The 20,403-nt window shown below is 45.6% G+C and overlaps 1 pseudogene; it reads right to left on the reverse strand.

Annotated features, from left to right (window-relative positions):
* Nucleotides 1-1,627: 1,627 nt before the first annotated feature.
* Nucleotides 1,628-15,351, reverse strand: LOC138847294 (uncharacterized; annotated as a pseudogene).
* Between the last annotated feature and the right edge of the window lie 5,052 nt (nt 15,352-20,403).

The raw sequence follows: 20,403 nt of genomic DNA on the forward strand, positions 1-20,403 counted from the left end.
TCGAGCCTGGCGGACCCAGCTCATCCAGTAGCTACTGAGGGAGAATCCAGAGGCTTTGCAGGTGAGTTTCAGGGATCCTTCAGGTTTGAGCAGGCCTCCCCCGGATTCCTCCTGTTGCTCCTGACATTGGACACTTGCAAACACAGACATCCTGGTCAGGACACTGTCACTCATACTCTCTGTGTCTCTCACTCGCATCCTCTCCCAGACTCAGTGCCCCGCGTTCTCCATCATTACCTTTGAGCACAGCGACCAGGAGAAGCCAGAGCAGCCCAGTCTCCATGGTGAGCGTCTGTGTTGAGTGCGATCACTGAGTGGACACCTGGGAGTCCTGGTGCTGGAGCTCCTGTGCCAGAGCTGCAGGGTGAGGGCTGGGCTGGTTTTCATGGGCAGAGGGAGGCCCTATTTGCATGTGCTGCCCCTATATAGCAGACATGGGGTCAGATGCTTCAGACAGGACAGGGCCCAGACTGATGAGAGTGTCCCGGGGCAGTCCTATATTATTCATATATGGGACAAGTGATATATTGTGTGCTCTCATTGCACAAAGAACCCTGTTTGAGTCCTTTTATGTGAATGGACCTACAACATGTTTTCATGGGTTCCCTGAGCTCTTGGCCCACGTCAACATTACAGGAGAAATCATCAGACTCTGGATGTGTCCCCAACTCCATGTGCTAAAAGGAGTCCAGCACCTGATCTGCCCCCTCACCAACAGGACTCAGCTCTGCCCCAGTCCACACTCAGTACTCACGGGGGCTTCTGGTGAGGTCTGCAGAACTCCCTGCCAGCAGCAGAACAAGGAGCACTTTTGCTGGATTCCGTTTTTGGCAGAGAGATGCACAGGGGACCAGGTTCCACGCAAGTGCATCTGAGTGTGGTGTTCCACGTGCCAGTGTCTGTCTGTCTGTCTGCTCTTCACAATTTCTTTCCTGGGAAATTTTGCTTCCATGGGCAATGCTGTTGAGCTTGATAGATACAGAGGCAGCCGCACATGTTGAAAGTGTGTGGTGAGTGAGACTCACCTGTGCCTCTCTCGCTCCTCATCACACCTATGCCAAGAGCAAATATCACATCCCACGGCACTGCCCACTGCCTCTATGTCACCCAGCCCCGGCCCACCTCCTCCAGTCACATTAAGGCCTGAAACCCTTTGGACTCCTTCACAACAGATTCATCCAGTTCAGCCCTGTGCATCATGCAAGTTTTGTGGCAGAAGTCGAAGGTCTTGAGTTTGTAGGTTCTGTGGGGCCCAGGTGAATGAGTTTTTATTAGTTTTTTACCAAAATATCTGAAAATCTTATACGAGTGAAAATGAAAGTAAAGCAGAGAGGATGGCGGAATAGTGAGGGCGCGCACCGATAGTCCGGGAAAATTTAGTTTAATAAAAGTGGAGTTACAGTAGCCTCAGAAAAAGGATCAGGAAAAAATTGCAGAGGAAACTCTTCTGGATCTAGTGGCTGTGACTCGGAGGACCTACTGGGAGAACAAGGTCGCCCACCGCAGGAACCGCAGGGTCTGTGGGCCAGTGCAGGAAGGGGAGTGGATGTCACATAGACACCAGCAGGGAGAGTTGGGACGCCCAGGGCTCCGAGTCCACACATCGGCCCTGGAAGGGGAGGTGAGCTCAGTAACCCATGACATTGACGGGGAAATGGCGGTCAGAATCTAGAGGGGAGTGGGAAAGTTCACCAGACTGACTACAGGAGAGAAGGAAAAAAGGTGGGGGGGTTCTCTCTCCGCCAACCTTGAAAAGGTTGCAAGGTTGCAAGGTTTGCAAGAGTTTGCAAGAGTTTGCAAGGTTTGCAAGAGACAAAGAGCAGGCCCCCTCTCTGGATTTACATAACAATAAGGGAGAGCTAAGGAACTGAGTCACTACAATTCAGTAGCCTAGGCAACCCAGTGGGAGTCCAGAGGAGAAACAGAGGCTGCACAGACTCTTTGGGTAGAAGCCAGAGATCGGAAGCTAAATACCATCAATTCTGCACAGCCTTGTGGTGCGATATTACTTACCTCCTGAATAAAATAAATAAATAAATAAATAAATAAATAAATAAATAGAGATTTACCACACATAAACTGAGGGTGTCACCTTTGCACACCCGTAACCCGGAAGAACCAAGCAGAGCTCTCAGGCCACACCCATCTCAAGCCTCCAAGGCTCCTCCAACAGCAGGCAGTCCACTTAATACAGACATAGTATAAAATAAAAAAAAAAATTAAAAAAAAGCACAGTGACGAAAGAAGAATTAACTATGCCAAGCAACAAACACAGAAATCGAGGAAACGAGATCAACGATCACACTATGATGCCTCCAAATAAACAAAACACCCCAAGCCAAGATTATGAAGATGATGAGATAGAAGAAATGCAAGATACGGATTTCAAAAAATTTATGATAAGAACATTTAGAAGTTTTCAAAAGCAAATCCTTGAACTACAGAAATCCTTATTGGACAGGATTGACAATCTCTCTCATGAAAATGAAATTTTAAGGAAGAATCAAAATGAAACGCAGAAACTAGTAGAACAGGAAAGTGTGATAGTGAAGAGAAATCACAATGAAATGAAGAACTCAATAGCTCAAATGACAAACACACTAGAAAGTCTTAAAAACAGAATGGGTGAAGCAGAAGAGACAATATCGGACTTAGAAGACAGAGCACAGTAAAACATACAGTCAAACCAAAGAAAAGAAGAGAAAATTAGAAATCTAAAAAATATTGTTGGGAATCTACAGCATACTATTAAAAAAAAAACAACATTCGAGTTCTAGGAGTTCCTGAAGGCATGGAGAGAGAAAAAGGATTAGAAGGCCTTTTTAGTGAGATACTAGCAGAGAACTTTCCAGGTTTGGAGAAGGACAGAGACATCCTAGTACAGGAAGCTCATAGAACCCCCAATAAACATGACCAAAAGAGATCCTCACCACGACACGTGGTAATTAAACTCACCACAGTGAAACATAAAGAAAAGATCCTAAAATGTGCAAGAGAGAAACGTCAGATTACTCTCCGAGGATCTCCAATTAGACTCACAGCAGACTTCTCATCAGAAACACTACAGGCTAGGAGGGAATGGTGAGACATAGCACAGGTGCTAAGAGAAAATTTGCCAGCCCAGAATATTATATCCTGCTAAGTTCTCATGTGTGAATGAAGGTGAAATAAAGACCTTTCGTAGCAAACAGAAATTGAAAGACTTTGTGGCCACTCGTCCGGCCCTGCAAAAGATACTTAAAGATGTGCTACACTCAGAAACACAGAAACATGGCCATCAATATGAAAGAAGGTAAAGGAAGAAAAACCACCAGTAAAAGAGCATGGGAAGCTCAAAGCATATACTAGAAAATATCTCTGGGAAAATGGCAGGTCAAAGTCACTACATATCAATAGTCACATTAAGCATTAATGGTCTTAACTCTTCAGTTAAAAGACACCGATTGGCTGATTGGCTCAAGGAATACAACCCAACTATTTGTTGCCTACAAGAAACACATCTCTCTAACAAAGATGCATGCAGACTGAAAGTGAAAGGTTGGAAAAAGATATTCCATGCCAACAGAAACAAAAAAAAGCAGGTGTAGCCATATTAATATCAGACAAAATAAACTTTAATACAAAAACTGTTAAGAGAGACAAAGAGGGACAATATATAATGATTAAGTGTTCAATTCAACAGGAAGATGTAACTATTATAAATGTATATGCACCTAATTACAGGGCACCAGTCTATTTAAAAGATACGTTAATGGACTTAAAGGAAGACTTAGACCCCAATACAATAGTACTGGGGGACTTCAATACTCCACTCTCAGAAATAGACAGATCATCCGGATAGAAGGTCAACAAGGAAACAGCAGATTTAATCGACACTATTGCCCAAATGGATCTAACAGATATCTACAGAACTTTCAATCCTACATCTAAAGACTTTACATTCTTCTCATCAGTGCATGGAACCTTCTCTAGGATTGATCACATACTAGGCCATAAAGCAAGTCTCAGCAAATTTAAAAGAATTAGAATCATACCATGCAGCTTCTCAGACCACAGCGGAATGAAGCTGGAAATTAGCAACTCAGGAAATCCTAGAAAGTATGCAAACACATGGAGATTGAACAACATGCTCCTGAATGAACACTGAGTCATTCAAGAAATCAAAAGAGAAATCAAAAACATTCTGGAAGTAAATGAGGATAACAACACAACATATCAAAACTTATGGGATACAGCAAAAGCAGTACTGAGAGGCAAGTTTATAGCAATAGGTGCCTATATCAAGAAATTGGAAAGGTACCAAATAAATGAGCTTTCAGTGCATCTCAAGGACCTAGAAAAACTGCAGCAAACCAAACCCAAATCTACTAGGAGAAGAGAAATAATTAAAATCAGAGAAGAAATTAACAGGATTGACTCCAAAATAACATTACAAAAAATCAGCCAAGCGAGAAGCTGGTTTTTTGAAAAAATAAACAAAATTGACACCCCATTGGCCCAACTAACTAAAAAAAGAAAAGACCCAAATCAATAAAATCAGAGATGAAAAAGGAAACGTAACAACAGACACCACAGAAATAAAAAGAATCATCAGAAATTACTACAAGCACTTGTATGCCAGCAAACAGGAAAATCTATCAGAAATGGATAGATTCCTGGACACAGGCAATCTACCAAAATTGAACCATGAAGACATAGAAAACCTAAATAGATCCATAACTGAGACAGAAATTGAAACAGTAATAAAGGCCCTCCCAACAAAGAAAAGCCCAGGACCAGATGGATTCAATGCTGAATTCTACCACACATTTAAAGAAGAACTAATCCCATTTCTTCTCAAACTATTCAGAACAATCGAAAAAGAGGGAATCCTCCCAAATTCTTTCTATGAAGCCAGCATCACCTTAATCCCTAAGCCAGAGAAAGATGCAGCACTGAAGGAAAATTATAGACCAATATCCCTGATGAACATAGACGCAAAAATCCTCAATAAAATTCTCGCCAATAGAATAGAACAACACATCAGAAAAACCATCCACCCAGACCAAGTGAGATTTATCCCTGGTATGCAGGGATGGTTCAACATTCGCAAATCAATCAATGTGATTCACCACATTAACAGACTGCAGAAGAAAAAACATATGATTATCTCAATAGATGCAGAGAAAGCATTTGATAAAATTCAACACCCTTTCATGATGAAAACTCTAAGCAAATTGGGTATAGAAGGAACATTCCTCAATATAATCAAAGCAATTTATGAAAAACCCACGGCCAGCATCCTATTGAACGGGGAAAAGTTGGAAGCATTTCCACTGAGATCTGGCACCAGACAGGGATGCCCACTCTCACCACTGCTATTTAACATAGTTCTGGAAGTTTTAGCCAGAGCCATCAGACAAGAAAAAGAAATTAAAGGAATACAAATTGAGAAGGAAGAAGTAAACTATCCCTCTTTTCAGATGATATGATTCGTTACTTAGAGGATCCAAAGAACTCTACTAAGAGACTATTGGAACTCATAGAGGAGTTTGGCAAAGTGGCAGGATATAAAATCAATGCACAAAAATCAACAGCCTTTGTATACACAAGCAATGCCACAACTGAGAAAGAACTGCTAAGATCAATCCCATTCACAATAGCTACAAAAACAATCAAATACCTTGGAATAAACTTAACCAAGGATGTTAAAGATCTCTTCAATGAGAATTAAAATCTCTTAAAGAAAGAAATAGAAGAGGATACCAAAAAATGAAAAAATCTTCCATGCTCATGGATTGGAAGAATCAACATCATCAAAATGTCCATTCTCCCAAGAGCAATTTATAGATTCAATGCAATTCCAATCAGGATACCAAAGACATTCTTCTCAGATCTAGAAAAAATGATGCTGAAATTCATATGGAGGCACAAGAGACCTCGAATAGCTAAAGCAATCTTGTACAACAAAAACAAAGCTGGAGGCATCACAATGCCAGATCTCAGGACATACTACAGGGCAGTTGTAATCAAAACAGCATGGTACTGGTACAGAAACAGATGGATAGACCAATGGAACAGAATTGAAACACCAGAAACCAACCCAAACCTCTACAGCCAACTTATATTTGATCAAGGATCTAAAACCAATTCCTGGAGCAAGGACAGTCTATTCAATAAATGGTGCTGGGAAAACTGGATTTCCACGTGCAGAAGCATGAAGCAAGACCCCTACCTTACACCGTACACAAAAATCCACTCAACATGGATGAAAGACCTAAATCTACGACCTGACACCATCAAGTTATTAGAGAACATTGGAGAAACCCTTTAAGATATTGGCACAGGCAAAGAGTTTCTGGAAAAGACCTGGGAGGCACAGGCAGTCAAAGCCAAAATCAACTATTGGGATTGCATCAAATTGAGAAGTTTCTGTACTGCAAAAGTCAGGAGAGTGAAGAGACAACCGACAGAATGGGAACAAATATTTGCAAACTATGCAACAGATAAAGGGTTAATAACCAGAATCTACAAAGAGATCAAGAAACTCCACAAAAATAAAACCAACAACCCAATTAAGAGATGGGCCAAGGACCTCAATAGACATTTTTCAAAAGAGGAAATCCAAATGGCCAACAGACACATGAAAAAATGTTCAAGATCACTAGCAGTCAGGGAAATGCAAATCAAAACCACAATGAGGTTTCACCTCACCCCGGATAGAATGGCTCACATACAGAAATCTACCAACAACAGATGCTGGCCAGAATGTGGGGAAAAAGCGATATTAATCCACTGTTGGTGGGAATGCAAACTGGTCAAGCCACTATGGAAGTCAGTCTGGAGATTCCTCAGAAACCTGAATATAACCCTACCATTCGACCCACCCATCCCACTCCTTGGAATTTACCCAAAGGAATTTAAATTGGCAAACAAAAAAAGTGGTCTGCACCCTAATGTTTATTGCAGCACAATTCACAATAGCCAAGACCTGGAACCAACCTAAATGCCCATCAACGGTAGACTGGATAAAGAAATTATGGGATATGTACTCTTTAGAATACTATACCGCAGTAAGAAACAACGAAATCCAGTCATTTGCAACAAAATGGAGGAAACTGGAACACATCATGCTGAGTGAAGTAAGCCAGTCCCAAAGGGACAAATACCATATGTTCTCCCTGATCGGTGACAACTGACTGAACACCAAAAAGGAAACCTCCTGAAGTGAAATGGACACTATGAGAAACAGTGACTTGATCAGCATAGCCCTGACTGTTAATGAACAACTTAATACATTATCCCTCTTAGTAGTTTTTTTTGTCTGTTCTACTTAACATGACTGGTTTAATTCTGTAATTAATACACAGTTATTCTTAAATGTTGAAATTTAACTGAAATGTGATCCTGTTAAACATAAGAGTGGGAATAAGAGAGGGAAGAGATGTGTAATTTGGGACATGCTCAAGCTGACTTGCCCCAAATGGTAGAGTTAGAAACATACCAGGGGACTCCAATTCAATCCCATCAAGGTGGCATGTACCAATGCCATCTCCCTAGTCCAAGAGATCAATTTCAGTTCACAATCTATCATAATGAAAGGACTAAGAGTCAAAGGGAGCACATAAACAAGTCTAGTACCTGCTAATACTAACCGATAGAATAAATAAAGGGGAGAGTGATCCAACATGGGAAGTGAGATACTCAGCAGACTCATAGAATGGCAGATGTCCTAAACAGCACTCTGGCCTCAGAATCAGCCCTAAAGGCATTCAGATCTGGCTGAAAAGCCCATGAGAGTATTTCAGGCATGGAAAGCCAAGACACTCTGGCAAAAAAAGGCCTAAATGAAAGATCTCTGTGAGTGAGATCCCAATGGAAAGAACAGGTTTTCAAAGAAGGAGGTACCTTTCTCTGAAGGGAGGAGAGAACCTCCACTTTGAGTATGACTTTGTCTAAACAAGATAAGAGTCAGAGAACTCAAAAGGCTTCCATAGCCTTGGAAACTCATGACTGGAGCATAGAGAGATTACTGATGCCATAAACAGGAGTGTCAATTTGTAAAGTCAACAACAGGAGTCACTGTGCACTTACTCCCCATGTAGGATCTCTGTCCTTAATGTGCTGTACATTGAGATTTAATGCTATAACGAGTACTCAAACAGTATATTTCATTTTGTGTTTCTATGGGGGTGCAAACTGTTGAAATCTTTACTTAATGTATACTAAACTGATCTTCTGTAAAAAGAAAGAAATTATCAATTCCCAACCTGACTCTCACTGGGATTAAACATGACAATAGGTCTGATCTGATTTCATCATCATTTAAAAAATCATCTATTATTTTTCACTTTATGTTTCTGTGTGGGAGCAAGCTGTTGAAATCTTTACTTAATGTATGCTAAACTGATCTTCTGTATATAAAGAGAATCAAAAATGAATCTTGATGGGAATGGAAGGGGAGAGGGAGTGGGAAAGGGGAGGGTTGTAGGTGGGAGGGATGTTATGGGGGGAAGCCATTGTAATTCATAAGCCGTACTTTGGAAATTTATATTCATTAAATTATAGTTAAAAAAAGTAAAGCAGAGTAAGAATATGATATTTTGCACAAATATGCAGTGTATTAGTCTTAACTGTGTCATCAAATTTCATGGAAATAAAGGAAATAATAAATTGAAAGTTGCAGTTTAAGATGCAAACATTACCCAGGGGAGTGCCAGGTTCTCATATGTGGTTCTGGGTCCCAGTACCAGATTCCTGCTCCTGCAGCCCCAGGAATCAGAAATTTATGGAAGATATTTGGACCCTGTCACTCTAGTGGATGCACCTGCTTCTTGTCCTGAAACTGGGCCAGGCTGGGAGGCAGACCTGGCCACAGCGACATTGGAGAAAGTGCAGTGAGTGGGAGCATCTCTCTCTTTTCCTTACTGACTCATGTATGAGAGTTAAACCTTGAGTTACTGAAGGGTCTTTCAAATGTCCTGTTCCCTTCAATGCAGGCAGCAACCCTCATGGCCTTGTCCCCTCCCTAGAGCCCCTCTCAGTGGGATCACTGGGTGGTGACGTCCCCACATGCATGATGGGAGGCTCCGTGCATCAAGTATGGAGGGTAAGTTCCACCTAACATGCAGCCTTCAGCTGCTCAGTTGGAGAGACCACACACACACACCAAGCAGTGCTGGCTCTGCTCACGGCTCTGCAGGAACAGCATCCTCAGCCTCAATACCCCAGACCCTGCTCCTCTGTGTCCACTGAGTAGGAAAGTGATTCACCTGCAGGAGGAAACCATCATGACCCATGTCCTGGTGAAATCCCTCCCCGGGTGCCCAGAGCTCCCTCAGGTCTCAGATGCTGGGGACCCCAGAGATGTCATTCATTCCTCCAGAAACGACTCCATTTTCTTCATGTGACGTCTTCCCATGATACCAAAACTTCTGCTCGGTGATCAGTGTTAGGGAGAGAATCATCCATCCAGATCGGAATGTAGGAAAGCTTTAGAGGACCACAAACCCCAATTTCCGGACCGGAGCCAGCGATTCACCTCCCACTGCATCTGGTCCTGGGTCTGAGTCTCTCGGTGCGTCTTGTGCGCCCCCTGGTGGAGCCACGTGCCCCGGCAGGGAGGTTTGTGTCTGGATTCACCCTCAGGGCCTTCACTCTGTCTCTGGCACAGTAATACAAGCCCGAGTCTGCGGCTGTCAGACTGTTCAGTTGTAGGCAAACTGTGCTCTGGGCGTTATCGCTGGAGATAGTGAATCGGCCATTCGCCCAGCTCGCGTACCATGTGCTACCACCACTACTAATCCATCCGATCCACTCCAACCCCTTCCCTGGAGCCTGGCGGACCCATTGCATGTTGTAGCTACTGATGGTGAATCCAGAGGCTTTGCAGGAGAGTTTCAGGGATCTCCCAGGCGTGACCAGGCCTCCTCCGGACTCCACCAGCTGCTCCTGGCACTGGACACCTGCAAACACAGACGTCCTGGTCAGGAAGCTGTCACTCACACTCTCTGTGTCTCTCACTCACGTCCTCTCCCAGACTCAGTGCCCTGCGTTCTGCACCATTACCTTTGAGCACAGCGACCAGGAGAAGCCAGCGCAGCCCAGTCTCCATGTGAGCGTCTGTGTTGAGTGCGATCACTGAGTGGACACCTGGGAGTCCTGGTGCTGGAGCTCCTGTGCCAGAGCTGCAGGGTGAGGGCTGGGCTGGTTTTCATGGGCAGATGGAGGCCCTATCTGCATGTGCTGCCCCTACATAGCAGGCATGGGTTCAGATGCCTCAGACAGGACAGGGCCCAGGGCAGACGTGGGTGTCCTGGGGGTTTAGGGTGATGGCTATGATAGGATTCTGATCAAGTCAAATTTTACATTATTAATATTTTTAAAAAGTTGAAGGCGAATGCCTCATTTCACTTTAATATGTGTGTACTCTTAATATGCAGTGTTAGCAGTTTCATGTCCTTCATTTTTAAAGTAACCGTTGGTTCATTATTAACTCTTCTAATGATATTGAAACAGTGACAGAGAGAGAAGGAGTGAGAGAAACATAAATGTTGAGACATCTAGGAGTTAGACTTTCTAAAACCTGGAGCAGAAAACTGTGTGTCCCACGTTGGCGGTAGGGTCTCATTCACTTGTAGGGTCATCTACAGTTTCCCATGATGCATTATCAAGAAAGAGTATTGGAATCTGTTAGGCTGGGCTCAAGCAACACTCTGATGGGAACACGGGTGTCTCTAGTGGGTACTTAGCCAATTTTGTCCTAGTGCCTGCTGCACACTTTTAAACAGATGAAAGACTGCAAGTGGATTCGTTAACTATGATTTGTTTCTTTATTCATCCATTGCCTTAGTTTAAAACTGTTCCTGAACACAGAACACTGTATGTGTTAGTGGTGTGTAGTGTGCTATTGGAATCTGTGTGTCGTAGAAATGGGCACAGATCAACTCACTGTCATGCACATTTCCACCTCCTTTCCATCACTCTGTGTTGGGAGGCCTGGAGGCATCAGTTCTAGTTATGATGATGAACATGATCTGGGTTCTAGTGAACTGAGGCAGCCCACTGAGGCACAGAGCATAATTATTCCTCCCTTTGAGTGGTGCTTTGTGCCCTGGTAACAGCCGTCCCCTGTTCCCCCCTCTTCCTCATGTCTAGTAATCATGACTCTGATTTGAGGTCAAGCACTGGGTATGAAGTCACTGTGCTACAATTCACCCACAGTCCTGCATTCAGGTAATGCACCTTTTTTTTTTTTTTGACAGGCAGAGTTAGACAGTGAGAGAGAGAGAGAGACAGAGAGAAAAGTCCTCCTTTTTCCCTTGTTTAACCCTCAATAGGCACTGCGGCCAGAGAGTTGTGGCTGGTGCACTGCGCTGATCAGAAGCCAGGAACCAGGTGCTTCTCCTGGTCTCCCATGTGGGTGCAGAGCCCAAGGACTTGGGCCATCCTCCACTGCACTCCCGGGCCACAGCAAAGAGCTGCACTGGAAGAGGAGCAACCAGGAGAGCATCCGGCGCCCCCACCGGGACTAGAACCCGGGTGCCGAGCTGCAGGAGGAGGATTAGCCTATTGAGCAGTGGCGCTGGCCTCAGGTAATGCAGCTTTGATTACAATAGTTCAATCTGCAAAAAGCAAGTGTGCATAAAACAGTGAATGGATTCTTTCACATTTGGACATGGAATATTATTCAGTACTAAGAAGGAGGTCATTCTGTCATTACAAAATCGTGGGTCAGGCTGGAGCCTAATATGCTAAAAGAAATAATCCTGGTACATGTGGACACACAGTATGTGACATTAGTTATATATGCAGTCCACAAGCTTGAACTCACAGAGGTAGGAAGTGCAAAGGAGATCACTGTCTACCATGACCCAAGGGTTTGTCACCTTCCAGCCCTGTGGGAAACTGGGGCAAGTTCCAGGGTCCTGGTTTCTGGCTGAGCCATCCCAGCCTATACAGCCATTCAGGAAGGAAATCTGTGGAAGGAAGATTCTCCCTCCATCTGTTGGTCTCTTCCTCTCTTGCTATAACACTGCCTTTCAAACAAAATAAATAGATATTAAAATAAATGAAAGATTAATTATCCATATCATTAGAAGCCTATATGCAAATGTTGAATAAACACAGACAAGTGAATCCCAAGGAAAGAAATCAATTGCTTAAATGCAGTGACTGATAAGGTGGTGACAGGAGCAGCACTGGAGTTAGCATGTGGGATTGCTGCCTCCCGTGTCAGGTTCTTTAGTGCTGCATCCTAGTTTGGTTCTGGTGGCCATAGGTGAAGTTCCAAGTACTCCCTTTTGGAGACCTGGACAGAATTCTAAGCCCCTGGCTGTCACATGATCCAATGAAGCAGTTGTAGCCCTCTGGGAATTGACCAGGAGTTAGAAGAATCACTGTCAGTCTCAGTCTCTTTGTGGGTTTAGACAAATACATAAAGACAAATTTTAAAATAAAATCTACAAATTTTAAATGTATATTACATCTATAAAATTTAAGAAATGATATAAAAGCAAACATGTAAAATGCCATAAATCTCAGATCATCATGTATGTACATTTTAGAAGCACAATGAGATGTCCCATCCTTCATGTTAGAATGAGTATTACCAGACAAGCCAGAGCTGACAATTCTTGTGAAGGAAGAGAGATGACCACTCTGGTTGCACAAGGCTGGAGTCGGGTAAATTAGTAAATCCATTATGGAAAGTCATCAAAAACTGAGACATACAGTTATCACAGGATCTTCAAACAGCATTTTGGGTAGCAGGAATGTGAAACCCCAGGGAGATGTGCATGGGATTCACAGTCTCTATAGAAAATACAACTGCAGTTCCATGTGCAATTAAAGCAGCGTCGTTCACGAGTGTTCACACATATAATCCAGTGAAATTTTCATGGAAGAAGGAATCAATAATGGAAGAAAAGGGCATGGAACAGAGGAGACGTTGGAGCAAGGTCAGAGTTTCAGTCCCACAGGATCCACACACTGAGGATCTACTGTACAGCATGGTGACAGCAGTGAAGTGAATATTGGGTCTACTGAATTCCAAAACAGGAGACAACTGGGCGGTGCCACAGCTCACTAGGCTAATCCTCCACATGCAGTGCCAGCACCCTGGGTTCTAGTCCCGGTCGGGCGCCGGATTCTGTCCCGGTTGCCCCTCTTCCAGGCCAGCTCTCTGCTGTGGCCAGGGAGTGCAGTGAAGGATGGCCCAAGTCCTTGGGCCTGCACCCACATGGGAGACCAGGAGAAGCACCTGGCTTCTGCCTTCGGATCAGCGTGGTGCGCTGGCCTCAGCGCACCAGCCATGGTGGCCATTAGAGGGCGAACCAACGGCAAAGGAAGACCTTTCTCTCTGTCTCTCTCACTGTCCACTCTACTTGTCAAAAACAAACAAAAAAAACAAACAAAACAAACAAACAAACAAACAAAAATAAAAACAGGAGACAACTGACATCCTAGCATGGAAACATGTGGATTTTGTGATGAACATGTCAATAAGAATGACAACACATAATTGTACCTCATATGTATATATCAAATTAATATTTATCAAACATTTATAAAAATAAAATGGCTAAAACGGAAAATGCTGGTGTTGTGCTTCCCAATGTTTTATGGAGATGATAAATAAAGGCAGTGCACTCAAGGCTTGGCAGCTGGAACCCAGGAGCATGGAACTGCATCAGTGTTCCCACCTTGGTGATGGGGCCACATAACAGATCCATAATTTACTGTCTTCCAGGTGCACTGTCAGTACAAGTATGGGAAAGCGTGCAAATGGGCTGTGTCCAGAATTTTGATATGGAGCCTGGGGGACTCCCTCTGTATATTAAAGAAAGCCTCCAAATGGATTGATGATGCCAGTCAGCATAGACATGGAGTGAAGAGCAGGGACTCTGGACACATGGTCTCTGGGACTGGCTCTTCCTGCAGCTGTGATTCAGCCTCAGGACACTGGTCGTCATGCTGGAGCCACAGACACAGCTCCCCATGATGTGGACTCCAGCCCCAGAGTGCACAGCCACTGTGTGTCCCACTTTCTGCTCTCCCTGAATCACAGCAGGTGCAGGGGATCTCACGACACTGGAGGAGAACCAGATCAGCTGGAAGTGCACACCCAACACTTTCCATTCAGTTATGACCTTGACTGCTGATGTCCAGTGCATTTCCCTCCTGAGTTCATGCAGGGAGCCCACAGGAGGGTCCCAGGACCTAGAGGATGAGGAAGTCCCTGTAGGTTTCCCAGGTGTCTGCAGAAGCTCATCCTGAGACACAGCTGAGCTGCAGTACATTCCTGAGTGCTGTGATGTTCACACAGGGACCACAGACTGTTCCAGGATTAAAGGGGAAATGCAGCTCGGGTTAAAGTCTGCAGAAAGTGAGTGTGGATCACCCACATGTAAAGTCAAAGGTTGGTTCAGTGCACACTTGCTGGTTGTGGCAGGAGAGGACTGAGTGGAATAGTTGCTGTTTAACAGATCAACGACCCTGTCTCAGCTGTCCCTGGTTACACAGGGAAAACTGAAACTGTCCAAAGCTTTCAGTGCGCTGAGGGTGCTGTCCGGAGTCAGGTTGGAAGAGACTCAATAGTGTCCTCAATATTCCCACATCTCTGATCCTGGTGAGCACAGTCGCTGTCCATGTACTAAATCGTTCAATTAGGACTTCTTCCTTTTACATCAAAGTTTCTCCCCGTCATTGAAGTTGGGAGGGACAGAATCAAAAAGTAGAATTCCTCCCTCAAAACTGTTACAGGAGAGCAAACCCCAATTCCTGACAGGAAACCAGGACTTCATCTCCCTCTGCGCCTGTGCAGGACCAGAATCTGCGCTCAGTGCGTTTTGTGCGCCCCCTGGTGGAGCCGCGCGCGCCTTCAGCAGTTTGGTGTTTTGGCTCAGTGTGTGGGCCCCTCACTGTGTTTCTTGCACAGAAATAGGTGGCCGTGTCCGAGGCTGTCAGACTGGTCATTTTCAGATCCACCGTGGTCGAGGTTTTGGAGATGGTGAATCGACCATTCACCTAGCTCGCGTATATGCGCTACCACCATAACTAATGTATCCGATCCATTCCAGCCCCTTCCCAGGAGCCTGGCGGACCCAGCTCACTCCATAGCTACTGAGGGAGAATCCAGAGACTGTGCAGGTGAGTGTCAGGTTTCCTCCAGGCGTGACCAGGCCTCCCCCGGACTCCTCCAGCTGCTCCTGACACTGGACACCTGCAAACACAGACGTCCTGGTCAGGAACCTGTCACTCACACTCTCTGTGTTTCTCACTCACGTTCTCTCCCAGACTCAGTGCCCCGCGTTCTGCATCATTACCTTTGAGCACAGCGACCAGGAGAAGCCAGCGCAGCCCAGTCTCCATGGTGAGTGTCTGTGTTCAGTGTGATCACTGAGTGGACACCTGGGAGTGCTGGGGCTGGAGCTCCTGTGCCAGAGCTGCAGGGTGAGGGCTGGGCTGGTTTTCATGGGCAGAGGGAGCCCTATTTGCATGTGCTGCCCATATATAGCAGCCCTGGGGTCAGATGCCTCAGACAGGACAAGGCCCAGGGCAGACGAGGGTGTCCTGCGTCTTAAGTAGCCGATTAATGCCATGCGACCTGGAAATTGTTGTGAGATAATGGACAGAAAAGCATTTCATTCATCTTTTTAAAATTTATATAAATATATATTTATTTATTTGGAGGTAGAGTTATAGACAGTGAGAGAGAGACACAGAGAGAAAAGTCTTCCTTCTGTTTATTCCCTCCCCAAATGGTAGCTACAGCCAGCGCTGTTCCAATCCGAAGAGATGAGCCAGGTGCTTCTTCCTGGTCTCCCATGTGGGTGCAGGGGCACAAGAACCTGGGCCATCCTCCACTGCCCTCCTGGGCCACAGCTCAGAGCTGGACTGGAAGAGGAGCAACTGGGACTAGAACCTGGCACCTGTATGGGATGCCAGCACCGCAGAGAGAGGATTAGCCAAGTGAGCCCTGGCTCGGGCCCTTAATTTATATTTTGAACATTTATTTATTTATTTGAAAGTCAAAGTTACACACAGAGAGAACCAGAGGCAGAGAGAGAGAGAATGAGAGAGAGAGAGAGAGATGGAGAGAGACACAGAGAGAGAGAGCGCAATCGTCTTTCCTCTGGTTCACTTTCCAATTAGTCACAACAACTAGACCTTAGCGACTTGGAAGCTAGGAGCCAGGAGCTTCTTCCAGATCCCCATGCAGGTACAAGGAACCAAGGACTTGGGCTGTCTTCTACTGCTTTCCCTGGCTGTAGCAGTGAGCTGGATTGGAAGTAGAGCAGCTGGGACTTGAACCGGTGCACATGTGGGACGCCAGTACTGCAGATTTGGTCTGCAACATACTATGTCCCAGCACCGGCCCCACCTTTACGTTATTACCCTCCAGACACAGGGCCTGAGGTGGAGAGGCTGGTTCTTGAGCCATCACTCCAACACAGGGTGTGGGCTCCCAACAAGGGCTCAGCTCACTGCACAACAGTGCCTGCCCCTGTGTTGTGTCTGCACAAGCACAGAAATGTGATATTGGCATGAGTGATACCTCCCTTGAACACGTGCACAGTTACTGAATGAATCACAGACAGGCTGTGCTGTGTCCAGGGGCTCTAGTCTGGTAGGAGGCACCTCCATACTCTACACCTCTGTTCCTCACACAGGACTTCCCACTCCACCTAACAGCTCCAGGAGCGATGTGCGCTCTGTACCGTCATTGGTTGTGGTTGTCCAGTTTACCTAATGAATTTGTTAATGTGCTGTGAAGGGTTGAAATAGTGAGTTTTTCGTGTATATGATGTTAAATTGTGACTGGGTGGGATTTATGTAAGAGCAGCCTTTGAAGATACTGGCACATGAATGTGTTTCTTCCAAATTTGAAGTCGAATGTCATTAAAATAACTTTTTTTAAAAAAGCAATTCATGGCTTTTTAGGTTTTAGTGTGTGTGTGTTAAGAATTGAGTACACATCAAAACACCTGTGTGCTGGATATTAACACCAATGAAATATCAGTTATGGACCAAAAAGTGCCAGTCCGTGAACTCCCACCCCAAAAGTTCACCAATCTCATACTTTAGCTGGTGTGTGGCACATTGGGTTAAAGCCCTGGCCTGAAGCGCCGGCATCTCAAATGAGTGCCGGTCTAGTCCTAGCTGCTCCTCTTCCCATCCAGCTCTCTGCTATGGCCTGGGAAGCAATAGAAGATGGCCCAAGTCTTTGGGCCCCTGAATCTACATGGGAGACCCCAAGAAGCTCCTGGCCCTTGCCTTCGGATCGGAACAATTTTGGCCATGGTGACCAACTGGGGAGAGAACCAGTGGATGGAAGACCTCTCTCTGTGTGTCTCTACCTCTCTCTGTAACTCTGTCATTTAAATAAAGTAAATAAAATAAATCTTTTTTTAAAAATTGCCAAATCCTGCTGTTGCTTACAGGGAATACGAAGTCTGAGGGATGTGTCCAAGCAATCTGAGGGTGCCATGTCTAGACATTTGCAGTCCCATCTCCAACTACAGTGACCTCATTCACAAGTTAGTTCATGAACATGGAGCACTTTTGCTCGCTTCTGTTTTTGACAGAGAGATGCACAGGGGACCAGGTTTCATGCAGGTGTATATCAGTGTGGTGTTCCACGTGCTGGTGTCTGTCTGTCTGTTCTTCACAATTTCTCTGCTGGGCAATTTGCTTCCCAATGCTGTCGAGTTGTGATAGATACAGAGGCAGCCCCACATGTTGAAAGTGTGTGGTGAGTGTGACTCACCTGTGCCTCTCTCACTCTTCATCACAACTATGCCAAGAGCAAATATGACATCCCACAGTGCTGCCCACTGTCCCTGTGTCACCCTGCCCTGGCCCACCTCCTCCAGTCACATTAAGGCCTGAGCCCTTTTGGGCTCCTTCACAACAGATTTCATCCAGTTCAGTGCTGAGCATCATGTAGGTTTGCCAGGGGCAGAAGTGGAAGGCACTGAGTTTGCAGGTCCTGTAGGGCACAGGTGAATGAGGGTTTCTTAGTTTTTAACCAAAATATCTGAAAATCTGATAAGAGTAAAACTGAAATAAATTAGAGTAAGTATATTGTATTTGGCACAAATGTGCAGCACATTAATCTTACCTCTGTTAGCAAATTTCATGGATATAAGGTTAATAATAAAATGAAAGTTGCATTGTTTAAGATGTGCACCTCCCCCAAGGGAGTAAAAGGGTCTCACATGTGACTCTGGCACCCAATACCAGATTCCTGTTCCTGCAGCCCCAGGAACCACAAATGTATGGGAGGGTCTCTCTAAGGTTCATAGTCCCTTCAATGCAGGCAGAACCCTCATGGCCTTGTCCCCTCCCTAGAGCCCCTCTCAATGGGATCACTTGGTGGTGAGATCCCTACATGCATGATGGGAGGCTCCGTGCATCAAGTATGGAGGGTAAGTTCCACCTAACATGCAGCCTTCAGCTGCTCAGTTGGAGCGACCACACACGCACACCAAGCAGTGCTGGCTCTGCTCACGGCTCTGCAGGAACAGCATCCTCAGCCTCAATACCCCAGACCCTGCTCCTCTGTGTCCACTGAGTAGGATAGTGATTCACCTGCAGGAGGAAACCATCATGACCCATGTCCTGGTGAGATCCTGTAGAAAATGTTCGTGAGCAGAGTCCACCCCAGACACTGTGCCAGCACTGATCCCCCAAGACACAGAAGTCTGCATCTTCAGGGGATGGGTCCACCCCCAAAGCTGAGGACTGGGGAAAAGAAGCATGACACGTGGGGAAGTGACAGTCGGGGACAGGGTCCAGCAGCATAGAGAGAGAGGACATGGTGGACAGGGTGGGCTCTTCCTCTGCAGGAGGGTAAGGGCAGGTGGAAGGGCCACACTGGTGGGACCCAGTGCCTGCAGCAGAACACTGAGTCGGGAGGTCTGATCAGGTCTCCTTGCCCCAGGGACCCCCACACTGACCACCACTGAGTAAAACTAGCACAGGTGCCTGGGAGCTGTGGAATGGTGTCACCTCTGGGGAGTGCATCCAGTGATGACTCCCACCATGAGTGGATTCAACATCAGGGCCTCATGGAGGAAGCTGAGGTCTCCAGTGCCCCTAACAGAACCACACGGAATACTGGGAGCAGCCTGCTGGTGGTGGATGTGGTTTGTCCTCACACCATCAGTGCTGAGCATGGCCCCAACATAACAGCGCTGGCAGGGGGTGCACGGTCAGGATGTTTACATGAAAAGCATGGAATAACAGGATCTGACATCAGATGCAAAGTCCATTGTACAACTACTGGAAGGAAACACAGGGCAGAATCTCCCTGATAGTGGTCTGTCCATGATTTCCCTTTTAGATCTCCAGAGTTCAGGCAACGTAAGAAAAACTTTTCAGATGATGCTGCATAAACTACAGAGCTTCTCTACTGCAAGTGGACCGATGAGACGTGAGCAGCCTACACACACATGGAAGTAACTATTTTCATATGGAACGTATGATCAGTAGCCTGTATCCCAAAGGAACAAAAGGACTGTCTGCATGAGCTGTGTTTAAAACTGGCCCTGAGTCTTCTAACGTCTCAAAATACCTGTTTTACACAACTGGCTTCATTATGAACAACAGGTTCTGTGTCATCAGGCCTGCAATGCTTGTGGAAGGAAACCTCCCTCCTCTGCCTGTGGCAGAGTGTGTCCTCAAAGGTGTGTGTGTTTTGGAGTGATTCCAGGGTGACTGTGGGAGAAGTGGGGGAGCTCTGCGAGTGAGGCCTAGTGGGATTTGTTCATTTCTGGGGAATCTGCTCTTGGAGGAGATCACAGTAGATCTCCTGGGTCCCCAGCGTCAGCACAGAGCACAGTGCTTCTAGAGTCAGCCCTGGTCTCGCATGATGTCCTGTGTGGGGATGGGGTCCCTCCCATCCCTGTCCACAATATTAGGATGCCTGAACACTGTATGATGTTCACAATATTAGCATGCCTGATGGCACAACATTCTCACTGTCTGATCCTGGACTTCAGCCTCTACAGCTGTGAGCTCCACACACCTCCCCTCTGGGGTACTACATTTGGAACCAACATGCGGGAAAAAAAAAAAAAAAACAGGTGCATAGCAACATACTAGCCACTCATCTGTCCCCACCTGAAACAGAGACTCTCCTTTGTCTCCAAATTTAGACAGAACCACTCCAAATTAGTCATTTCTACTTCAGCTGAGAGAATTGCTTCAGTTTCTGTAAGAATCCTACATGAGAGAGCAATTGCATTTTTGCAGGAGACATTTTGTAAACACATGGGGTTGATGCAGTTATCCTGGTGAAGAGCAGAAAATTTGTTCATTCCTGATGATGATAAAGTTGAGAGTTGAAGGACAATTTTGCTTCCACAGAAGGAGGAGCATGGCTGAGAACAGGTGCGGGCAATCCCTGGAGGAAGGAGT

Source organism: Oryctolagus cuniculus, chromosome 20 (assembly GCF_051225735.1).
Source record: "Oryctolagus cuniculus isolate XC-2025 breed Fujian yellow rabbit chromosome 20, ASM5122573v1, whole genome shotgun sequence".
Taxonomy (NCBI): Eukaryota; Metazoa; Chordata; class Mammalia; order Lagomorpha; family Leporidae; genus Oryctolagus; species Oryctolagus cuniculus.